This window comes from Chiloscyllium plagiosum, unplaced genomic scaffold, assembly GCF_037043375.1.
Source record: "Chiloscyllium plagiosum isolate Xiang-an unplaced genomic scaffold, Cpla_swu_hap1 HiC_scaffold_6, whole genome shotgun sequence".
Taxonomy (NCBI): domain Eukaryota; kingdom Metazoa; phylum Chordata; class Chondrichthyes; order Orectolobiformes; family Hemiscylliidae; genus Chiloscyllium; species Chiloscyllium plagiosum.
Window position 1 is genome coordinate 104,624,363 of NW_028270144.1, and position 10,451 is coordinate 104,634,813.

The window sequence follows — 10,451 nt, forward strand, 5'->3', positions numbered from 1 at the left end:
TGCAGCATACTGTGCACTTCACATCCAGGTTGTTTTTTTTTAAACTGAGCATTCTGGTGGAGCACTCCAGCAGTGCCTTTAAGGCTAGATTGCACAACAACGTATTTATCTGAATACAGCTGATTGGGAGCTTTTGACATTTGCCCTTTTTCATATACATAAAGAGATCTAAAGCCCATTTCAGGCTTGCGAGCCAGATGCTTGTTTTTTGCTCCTATCTATATGGTGTGCCAGAAACAGGTATCTGGAGTGTCTTCACCATTACCCCTGCTATAATCAGTGCACTTGGCACAGACCTAGCACAGCTTAGACTGCAAGTTTTACTGCCTGTCAATCACATTCCCCTGGAAATAATACCCAGAGTTTATTGGCATTTTATTTCCTTGTTGGCCTGCATTACTATCTGTTCTCGTGGATCACTTGGCTTCTCTACTCTCTTCAGGTTTCCAAGGTGTAAGTGGCCTCGTAATTTCTCTGACCAAAGTGCACCACCTCACACTCACCAATATTAAAATTAATTTGCCATTCTGAAATGTTATTAATATTGTTTCTAAATTCTTTCTATTCTTTTCTACATCTCAACCTTATTTTCCTTCTTTCAGACATTCTTTAAAACCAGTCTTCCTGATAAAGCTTTTGGTTATCTGCATTATCTTAATGTGACTCCACGTCAAATTTTGCTTTCTCAATACTTTGATATGTTTAATTACAGTCTAGATTAGAGTGGTGCTGGAAAAGCACAACAATTCAGGCAGCATCCGAGGAGCAGGAAAAGCCCTTCATCAGGAATAGGTTTTTACCTATGTTTAATTACAGTAAGGCATTATATAAATACAAGTTGCTATTGTTGATATCATATAGCTCTGTATTACAGTAAACGATCAATAGTTCAGGGATAGGGTGGGAGATTGGGGGTCTTGGTGGGATGCTCTTCAGACAGTTTGTGTGGACTTGATGGACTGAATGGTCTGCTTCTACACTATAGGGATTCTATGATGTGATTAGCTCATTGGGATTGGAATAGATGGATGTTTGATTACCAGGCACAGACACAACGGGCTGAAGGGCTCATTCAACACAAAATTGAGAAGATGTTGGTCTTAATGTGCTGAGCATACTGTAGATGAAATTCACTTCAACATTTAAAAAGTTCTCTGCATTTCTAGTTGGTAAAGGCATGAGCCCAAACAAATCAGAAACTTCTTGTTTCATGCTGATCTCATGTAATACAATGGTTTGACAGTTAATGTTAGGGAGGGGATAAATCAACCAGAGTTCCCAATTTTAATCCCTTTCCAGCACCACCAGTTGGAAAATACTTACATATGGATGTAAAGTAAGGGAGTGATGAAGGGAATAAAGAAGTATGGAAACAGAAAGGGAACATGTAATTAGGACTACTGCTTGTGTGGAGCATAGATACTAATTACCAACTGGCTGGTCTAAATGACTTGTTTCTGTGCGATAATTTCTATGTAACTCTACCCATCTTCACACATTAAGAATGCTGACTTAAATACGATTTTGGGAGACTGCAAACCTCCATTGAACAGGCAGGAATTCCAAAGGAGGAGGGAAAGAGGGGAAAGATGTGTTAAAATCAATTTCATATTTGTCCCTGATTTTGATTGCTTTACCTATGTAACCTGATATCACTTTACAGCACCCTGCTTAATCTGCATTTGTCAACAAAATTAGCTTAAAAATCCTAAATATTTTACAGAAAAGATTACAAATGAAATGCATAAATAGAACTCAGAACAATATATGAGTGCTTACACAAGGTTATTATCGTTTCCAGAACTTCACCCAGAATATCTATGATCTTGAGTGATTTTAAGGACATAACTTTGTACTTTATTTGACTCTGGTTCTGACCTGCATCCTGTCCATGTGCCTGCTTGACAATGTTTAATTTATGGTTCTCATATTCATAGGGCACTTTAGTTACTGTCTCCATGGAGACCAGGGTGGGACCAAGTAAACCGAGGGGAATTATGGAGGGCTAACTCTCTGATGCCATCCCATCTCAGAGGAAATGTTTCAAGGCCAGCTGGGAGCAAAGGCAGCAGGTGTTCTGGGAGGTGGGCAGACCAATTAAGGGACCCCTCCCCAGGGGCTATTTTCCAATGGTGATAGCTGTTTCCAACCATCACAGCAGCCCCCATGGACACAGAGCTGGGAGTGGCAGGAAGCCATCGAGTTACGGACTGTGCACTGCAAAGAAGAAGCTGCCCGAAAGAAAGGTCTCAGCCAGTATTGAAGCCAATGCTGGGGATGAACTCCAGCAACCAACAATCTGTGGGCCCCCTTATTCTTGGAACCACCTTCACCTTGCAGTCAGCTTTTTGCCTCAGAAGTACCTACCTCTTCTATTGGAGTTGCTGACTTTCCTGTGTTTACCTTAATGTGTCATTCAAGGGCACTTTGGGAAATAGCGGGCCTGGGGATAGTGGAAGGATTCAATTCCTGATTACCAGATTTTGGGCAACTCTCCATTCATGCTATTTTGTGATGCCCACACAACAGAAACAGAAGGAGCACTCATGGGCACCACACAATAACATTTATAGACAGTGCGAGTGAAGCAGGCATTATCCTTCTGTTGTCCAAAAGGTCCTGCCATGCGACTTGAACCCACAACTGCTAGTCCAGAGGTTGGGACGCTACTTGATGCGCCAAGACTTGCTGTCCTGTGTGGTGAGCACAGAGTATATTGTTCTTCCTGCTTTGGGAGCCTCACTTGAGGCAGCAAATGCAGAAGTGGTCCAGTAGGAGGCAGTCTTCAGACGATTGATTAGAGTAGTGCTGATGAAGGGCTTTTGCCTGAAACGTCAATTTTCCTGCTCCTCAGATGCTGCCTGACCTGCTGTGCTTTTCCAGCACCACTCTAATCTTGACGCTAATCTCCAGCATCTGCAGTATCCATTTTCGCCTAGTCTTCAGAAGATCGCATAGTGAGTGAGGTGCCCTGATCACCTGCACAGGCTTGGGATCGCCATTTCATCCTGATGACAGATTCCTGGTGTTCCTCGCTCCCCCTAATCAAAGGCAAAAAAACTTAAACATTACAAAATGATTAGGAATCATATTTCTCAAGGGTTATTTCTCATAAAACTGAGTTTCAAGTTACACCCCAGTGCATGATGGCGTGCAAAGAAAGGGTACTAATTTTGGGCTGCATTTTGGCTAATTCTGATGTCTGTTAAATTCAGTCTGTCCATGGAGGTGAAAGCAAAAGATACAGCAGCCTGCCTGCAGTATTGCTCAGCTTTTAGGAGTGTGTTGGTAATCTCCTGCTGCCAAGAGAGCTGGCGTTGACCTCTCAACAAAGAGCAGGATCAATCTGCTTCCCCTCCTCCACCCCCAGGGAGACTGATGAGGGTCACATGACCTTTCTAGACAGCAGAGAATTTGGACAGGAATATGTGGGGATGGGGGAAGGGCTGAGAACCCACAACTGGTGGTTCTGTCATTACTGGAAGTTTTCGGAACAGGCCCAGCAAAGCCCAGGAAACCGCTTGTTCTTGCGATTGTAACAACTGTTGTTATGGAATGGGTTTTTTGCTGCTGAAAGATTAGAGAGGCACTTGAAGAAAGCACAAAGACTGGTAATTAAAGGGATGAACTAATCATTTTTATATCAATGCCTAATAAAGACGATTCACAGTCATTTGGTTTACACATTGTAGTGTGTGTTAACTTGAATAATGATAAAACCTTTCTTTAAACCAGTACAGGTTATGGTTCCTTTTCATCATGGAACACACTCTGTTGCTGATCGCAGTCTCTGGTATGCAGATGATGTAATCTATGCTGCAACATCTGCACACCCATTGGTAAAACCTCCAGTTAGTCTGCAGAGGAAAGGAAAATACATTAAGATTAAACAACGTGGTTAAGATCTGCAGTCTAATACTGGTGGAATGTGCTAGCAGGTATTATGGGATGTTTAGCTGACACCCATTTTGTCAACGATTTTGCAAGACCATGTGAAAGCAATGTTGAATTAATAAAAGGTTTACGGGTATAAATTTAAAAGGAAATTCAAATATCAAAGCCTTATGTATTATGCATCAACAGTACGGCTTGATTTTGACACTTATGAAATATATTCTTCTTTCAAGCCTCAATTTTTCTTTCGCACTAACTTTCCCTCCCTTCACCCTTACCTTCTCTGGGGTTCGCAAGGTTTTACTCCTTTAGGCTGAATTTTTAGGCTGCTGTTTGAGGAGCCTGGAAGTAGGTCAGCCTGGGATTCCACACAGCCAGCCAGACTTCTTACCAACATCAAACCAAACCCAGGCTATTTTGCCTGAGGAGGTAATGGGAGGTCAGCAGGGTTGCTGACAACAAGTGAGTTTAAAGTCTCAGAGGCTGGCTAGAAATTTCCAGTCACCCTCCAGCGCCCCCTCCCAAGAAACAAAGGGACTGCCTTTAGATGGCCTCCAGGTGCCTCACTGGGGAGCTCATGTTAGATTTGGAGTCATCATGCCTTCTTGGCTTCAGCAGCAGTCCACCCTTTCCAGGGGTTTTCCCTCCACACAGTTGGGCTGACTACTCAGTCAATCTTTTATTTAATCATTTGATGCTGGGATGCTTTGAGAGAGAGAGAGAAAACCCTCTTTCTTGTTTCCTTGAAAAGGCAGCTGCTGTTCCTTCAGTGCCGCAGGGCCTCCTACTGGCCCTCCAGTTTTGAAAGCTTTTCCTTGGACGCTGTTCTCTGGCCATCAATTGGCCAATTTGGGGGAAGAAACAGAATCATAGAACTTTACAGCACTAAAGGAGGCCCTTCAGCCCAGCATGCCTGCACTGGTTCTATTGCCTATTGCCAAACTTCTGCCTTTTCCTCCAGATCCATGCACACCCTTTCTATCCAACTAATTATCGAATGCCCACTGTGTGACTGTTCTGTGGAGATTTCTAAGCCCTGATCGACTCTGATGTTGGAGTCCCATAGACAGTGGGAAAAATATTGTCCCTTATTATTGAATTATGGTTTAACCAGTATCTTCCCCAAGTGGCGAGTACTCAGAGGTGAATTTTAAAGAGACAAGTTACAGCATAGTGCTAGTATGATGGTGAAACCCTCCTTATTTCCACATTATGACTTTTATAAGGCCTCTTTTAGCACTCCTTCACTCTCCTGAGATTAGTGAGCGCTGGGACATGAAGACACCTGTAACTTAATACATTGCTAGGCCCTTATTTTATCCTTCTCTTCTCCTAAAGGGGCTAACACAAATGATGACTATAAAACCCTGAGTGATTGTTTTCTTCCTTGGCCTAATCAATTCCAGACTACTACTCAGAAGATTAGGATGGTTTGTACCCTAGCATGGTCATTATTAGACTTTTAATTCCATTGAATTCAAATTCTACCACCTGCCGTGATGGGACTGAACCCAGATGCCCTGGATCTCTGGATTAACAGTCTAGCAGTAATACCACTAGGCCATTGCCCCCTCTCCCATTAAACGTTGGCTCTTAAAAATTACACCCCTGTATGGGATTGTGTAAGTACAAGTATTTGTAAATCAGATGTTTGTAAATGGAGGATGCCCTGAATAAGAATTAGACTGAAGTAAACTCTGTCAGATTAGACTGAGAATCACACATGGGAACTTAATGTCTAATTGTTCTGCAAAGCATGGTGTGCTAATGGTCAAGATTACGAATAAATTAATTTTATCAGCTGATACAAATAATGGGAAAGCCAGAAGGCTCTACTGAATGGAGCCATACTTACTAAGTGTGAATTATGCATTGTAAAATTTAACCCAATTTCTGTGCTGTAAGTACTGGAGCATGCTTTGTGTTCTATTTCTAAATTATTTACAGCAGCATTAAGAAGTGTGATCTAAGTTCCATTTCGCTGCTTCAAAACATATGCTTGTACACTGTACTTACTTCATATTCTTCATACATAGCACAATCTGGATTAAGGAATGTTGGGTCTGGATTTCTCTTAAATTAAATTTTACCCACTGGATCTGAAATAGGTTCATGAAATTATTAATCCTATAAGCAGACAAGATGGGGAGTAGTAAGCTCTTTTAAATGAGCCTCTGGCTAATGGCAATTAAGATATGAAAATTTATGTGATATTCAGACATGCTCAGTATTAGTTGAGACAATGTTAACTTTAAAGAAAGACTCATTATAGGATCCTTAGACATTACGTCTGGCATCTAGAGCCCAGGAACTGTTATGGCTCTGGATCTGTTCCAGTTTTGTAAACATGTGGGAATTTTATAACATGGAGGTCACAAATATAAAATAGTCAGTATTCCAGTGAGGAATTCAGGTGAAATGACTTGACCCAGATAATGGTTAGAAGTAGAAACTTGCTTCATCATTGAATAGATAATGTGAATTGCTGAGATACTTTGAGGAGAAGTGGGATGAGGATGGGGAGAATAGAAAGATGTGCTGATTGGGGTTAATAAAGTAGGGTAGGAGGCTTGTATGGAGGATAACATCCATTACAGGCCAGTTAGGCTGAATAATCTCTTTCCTTTCATAAATTGTTTTAATCAGAAAGCATACTTCAGATGAGTTAGACTGTCCTCACCAACATTTTCTGGAGTAGCACTTCACAATACCTTTTTAATGCAATATGTAGTGGAGAATCAGGATCTATTTTAGATTGTGCTCCAGTTACATAATAGTCAAGATCTTAATAATAAAATCAGAAAGTGCTGCAGAGACTCAGCAGGTCTGGCAGAATCTGTGGAGGGAGAAACAGAGTTTCGAGTCTAATATTACTCTGTGGATATCTTATGCAATCACTACTGGATGTTTGAGAAAAGCACCTGGTTCATTCTGTGAATTGCATTTCTCACGTGGATTGTTGCCCATTTTACAGTCATTCTGTTTACAGTTGTGCAGAGCAGTACATTGCTTCACATAGTCACAATTTGAACAAAGCACTCTTTGAATTCAGTGCTGTGAATTGCTCATTTTTTAAATTGAGATCAGCAGTTTCAAAAGTCCCATTTAGATTTCCTCTCTGTGCTTTTCTGTCAAGTAAAGCTAGTACTTAGTCAACTGGGGAGTGGAACTTATGGTTTATGTTCCTGTCTAGTGGTTTTACTGGTAATGTCCAGGCTTTTTTAGTGCAACTATGAAACATCAATTTGAGGAATTAACTTTTTTTTCAGATGGACAACACTGACATGAACACATTTTATTACATATTACCCATCTCTGGTTACTCTGAAGTCATCAAAATCAAAGCAGATAGTGTCTGCCTGGAATCACACATACACTATACAGGGTAGAACTTGAAGGTATCATTCCCACAAAGGCTATAGTGGATCAAATATGTTTTTAAATGATAATCCAGCAATGTTCTGTTGCTGGGCCACAAATGACCAGATTGCTAAAATTCAGTGTCATCATTCATGTGTTGGGATTTGAACTCATGACCTTTCAGTTCTGAGTGCAGTTCCAAAACCACAAAGATATACTAACACAATCCATGCATGCTACATGGGCCACAATTCATTCCAACATACCAGTCAGCACAGTACTTCCTTCACTTGAGGGACTGTTGATGATATCCTGCATTTTCAGTCTGAGAACAATAGAATGGCGATGCAGATTAGATTCCCTACAGTGTGGCAACAGGTCCTTCGGCCCAACAAGTCCACACCGACCGTCCGAAGAGCAACCCATCCAGACCCATTCCCCTACATTTACCCCTTCACCTAACACTACGGGCAATTTAGCATGGCTAGTTCACCTCACCTGCACATTTTTGGACTGTGGGAGGAAACTAGTGCACCCAGAGGAAACCCATATAGACACAAGGAGAATGTGCAAACTCCACACAGACAGCTGCCAGAGGCGGGAATTGAACCCAGGTCTCTAGCGCTGTGAGGCAGCAGTGCTAACCACTGTGCCACCGTGCTGCCCCAGGTGATAATAGCAACAACAACTTATAATTGCATTGTGCCCTTAATCCCAAGACACTTCACAGGGGAGTTATAAAACAAAATATGACATCAAGTCATATGGGGACTTATTGGTCAACCCATATTGGTCAACGAGGTGGTCTTCAAGAGCACTTCACAGGAGGAAATCAAGGCAAAGAGTCCAAGAGATGTCAGGAGAGTATTCCAGAGGACCTCAGTAACATAAGGCACTGTTACCATCGATTGAGAGGTTAACAAAGGACAAACTTGAGATACCAGTATTAGAGGTGTGTAGATATCTCAAAGGGTTAGAGACTTGAAGGAGATTGTCGAAAGAGAGAGATGAAGCTACAAAAGCACTCTCATAATTGTCCAATAAATGATAGAATTTGAATAGTTTTACTTGGCACTCAGCAAAGAGGCCACCCTAAAATCCTCTCCCTTTTCTAAAAGAACAAACTCATCTCACCTGGGAGGAAGTCATGGGGTTAGTTAACAGGGCAGCTATGGATGGATAAGTAACTCACCAAAGGATAAGTAATCCAATAACTCCATGCCATATTACTAGCTTCTTGCTAAAGAGGCTGCAAATATCCCCAAGTGACAGTCTCTCCATTGTGCACAGCAATGCACCATTAATGCAAAAGTATGAACACAAAAATGAACAACGTGCCTTAAAATTGTCTATCATTTCAAATTCTACAAAACATTAAAAGAAGTTGCCTAGTAAGTAGAAACAAATGGAATGTTGTATCAGAGGCAGATACTGGTGAGAATCAAAGTAATTATTTGAAATATAACTGGTGATAATATGATTCATTGCAAAAACATCACTTCAATTTTTCTTTCTAAGAGTACATAAAGCTTATTTCGCACAGACCAATGAATCAACGATCACCCCATCACCATAATTTTATTATTCAAATCTCCTTCGCAAGATAAGAAACGTCTTCCTTTACAATGGATATGAAATGTATATGCAGTGGGAACTTGACTCAGATTTCTGTACAGAACAGGAAACTGTCAGTTTTGATTCCCAGGGATTTATTTAGGCATGATTGGGACTGGTGAGGAGACGCAACTGGACAATGAGAAGAGATTTGATTCTATAGCTTCAGCTTTCATAGAATCATAGATTCCCTGCAGTGATGGAACAGGCCATTTGGCCCAACAAGTCCACACCAACCTTCCAAAGAGTAACCCACTCAGACCTATTCTCCTACTCTATGAGTCTACATTTCCCCTGACTACCTCTGGAACCTATGGGCAATTTAGCATGGTCAATTCACTTGACCTGCACATCTTTGGACTGTGGGAGGAAACGGAGCACCCAGAGGAAACCCATGCATACACGGTAAGAATGTGCAAACTCCACACAGACAGTTGCCCAAGGCTGGAATTGACCCTGGGCCCCTGGTGCTGTGAGGCAGTAGTGCTAACCACTGAGCCACCATGCAGCCCAAAGTTAGACAGGGAGGCTTCCTCAGAAAAGCATCTATAAACTGTAATTTCCAAAAATGGGTCATCGATGTCAGGTTACCAAAGTGAATGAAAATTCTGTCCCTTGTGCTACAGTGGATATGCTCCTGCCTGAAAATGTTCTTCATCTTCCTTTTCCTTGGATGACATGATAAACTTCCACCTCCTCTCTCCTTCAATAGGGATGGTGGTGTGGTTGTGGGGAACAGGGAGATAGGGTGTTGGGGGAGCAAGGCTGTGAGGTAGAGTTACTGGTGAAATTTCAGGGTTGAATCTACAGCCAGGGATCTTTACCCACTGGTCACACATCTTGGGTAATCATGGCAAACTGAACAAGAACTTCTGCCCATTAGTCTAATGGACAGAAACTCAAAGCCAGCCCTGCTAGGACATCAACAACTTGCATTTATATGACACCTGTAACTTGAGCACAAGATGTCACTGTCTGATAAATCCTACAATCCTCTGGTGCAGGTGATGTACATGTAAATATGTTGCTCTGATTAATAGTGTACCATTGGCAGCAAGAGCACTGCAATCCTTCAAGACGGTATATAACCGAGGGGAATTATTCACTTTGTATATATGTCCAGGACTCGAGAGTGCATGAGTCCTCAGAAGTGAAGCTGAAAATGTCGATCATGTGTCTTCCTGAAGCAGTCTGATAGAAGGTGTATAACTCACAAACCCAGCCTGTTTAGCAAATTGTAAGTGTTTTACAAACAAAATCAACATATTAGCTAGTCAACATTGACTGAATAGAGTCAAATCTCACTAAGATAAGTTGACCTGGAATTTGTGAGGAAGTTCCTTTTTTAAAAAGAAGGTAAAACATGCAGTAATTCCTGAATTCCCAATGTGGAGGGATTACATCACAAGTTTGAAAACCAGAAGTATTATCTGCATTTCACCATCTATTACTTATAAACTGTTACAAGTGGATAATTAATCTACATGGGGTCATGGTACTGACATATCATTGCTCATCTTTGCAGCAAAAACAGAGATGCATACATTCCCTACAGTATGGAAACAGACCCTTCGGCCTAACCA

At 41.5% G+C, this 10,451-nt stretch overlaps 1 long non-coding RNA gene across 1 annotated transcript; it reads right to left on the reverse strand.

Annotated features, from left to right (window-relative positions):
* Positions 1-789: 789 nt before the first annotated feature.
* On the reverse strand, positions 790-4,343 carry LOC148149833 (uncharacterized). Its single transcript, XR_015757474.1, has 2 exons — positions 4,173-4,343; positions 790-3,041 (listed from the first exon to the last, which is right to left on the reverse strand). It is a non-coding gene; the product is annotated as an uncharacterized LOC148149833 (long non-coding RNA).
* Positions 4,344-10,451: the final 6,108 nt, after the last annotated feature.